The sequence below is a fragment of the Mus caroli genome, chromosome 3, assembly GCF_900094665.2.
Source record: "Mus caroli chromosome 3, CAROLI_EIJ_v1.1, whole genome shotgun sequence".
In the NCBI taxonomy this organism is placed as follows: Eukaryota; Metazoa; Chordata; class Mammalia; order Rodentia; family Muridae; genus Mus; species Mus caroli.
The window spans coordinates 3,651,031-3,652,897 of record NC_034572.1 but is presented as its reverse complement, the minus strand read 5'-3'; positions in this window follow the sequence as shown (position 1 = coordinate 3,652,897).

Genomic DNA, 1,867 nt, shown 5'->3' with positions numbered 1-1,867 from the left:
AAAGAAAGAGATGCCCATGAACATAAAAGAAGCCTACAGAACTGCAAATAGTTTGGACCAGAAAAGAAATTCCTCCTGTCACATAATAATCAAAACACAAAATGTACAAAACAAAGAAAGAATATTAAAAGCAATAAGGGAAAAGATCAAATAACATAAAAAGGCAGACCTACTAGAATTACATGAGACTTCCCACCAGAAACTATGAAATCCAGAAGATCCTGGACAGATGTCATAGAGATCATAAGAGAACAAAAATGCCAGCTCAGGCCACTATACCCAGCAAAACTCTCAATTGCCATAGTTGGAGAAACCAAAATATTCCATGAGAAAACCAAATTTACACAATATCTTTCCATGAATCCAGCCCTTCAAAGGATAATAAAGGGAAAATTCCAACACAAGGAGGGAAACTACACCCTAGAAAAAGCAAGAAAGTAATCTTTCAACAAACCTAAAAGAAGACAGCCACAAGAACAGAATCCCAACTCTAACAACAAAAATAATAGGAAACAACAATTACTTTTTCTTTATACCTCTTAATATCAATGGACTCAATTCCCCCAATAAAAAATCATGGACTAACAGACTGGTTATGCAAACAAAATCCAACATTTTTCTACATACAAGAAACCCATCTCAGTGACAAAGACAGACACTACCTCAGAATAAAAGGCTGGAAAACAATCTTCCAAGCAAATGGATCCAAGAAAAAAGCGGGGGTAGCCAATTTAATGTCAAATAAAATTGACTTTCAACCTAAAGCTATCAAAAAATATAGGGAGGAACACTTCATACTCATCAAAAGTAAAATCTATTAAGATGAACTGTAAATTCTGAACACCTATACTCCAAATGCAAGGGCATCTACATTCATAAAAGAAACTCTACTAAAGCTCAAAGCACACATTACACCTCACACAATAGGAGTGAGAGACTTCAACAACCCACTCTCATCAATGGACAACTCATAGAAACAGAAACTAAACAGAAGCACAGTGAAACTAACAGAAGTTATGAAGCAAATGGACTTAAGAGATACCTATAGAACATTTTATCCTAAAACAAAAGGATAGACCTTCTTTTCATTACCTCATGGTAAGTTCTCCAAAACTGACCAATAATTGGTCACAAAACAGGCCTCAACAGATGAAAACATATTGAAATGATCAAAGAAACCTTATCAGATAACTACAGACTAAAGCTGATTTTCAATGATTAGTCTCTGTGGGGTCTGGGAATCAACATGGTTCCCTAAGGAGCTCTGGCAAAGCCCTCGAATATGGGTTTTCTATTATTTATGTTGCCATTGAGAGTGTGGACTACAGAAGCTAACAGCTTCTGGGACAGGCAGAAGCCACACAGCTTCTGGGGAAGACCCTGTTTCTGGCTCCAGACATCCCAGTACCTTCCTTGCCAGAGGAGAGGAGTCCACACCGTCTGGGAGGATTTTGCCGGAGCACATGGGGGAACCATCTCCAGTCTGTGACCTCCATAGACTAGACTGTGTAGGTGAGAGTGCCGACTACAGAAGCTACACAGCTTCAGGGACAGGCAGAAGCAAAAGAGCTTCTGGGACAGGACCTGTTTCAGGCCTTCATCTTCTGCCAGGAGGCAGGTTCGAATGCCAAATATCTGTGCACCTTCTCTGCAAGAAGAGAGCTTGCCTACAGAGAGTACTCTGACCACTGAAACTCAGGAGAGAGCTAGTCTCCCAGGTCTGCTGATAGAGGCTAACGGAATCATGGGAGGAACAAGCTCTAACCAGAGACAACTATAATAACTAACTCCAGAGATTACCAGATGGCTAATGGCAAATGTAAGAATCTTACTAACAGAAACCAAGACCACTCACCATCATCAGAAC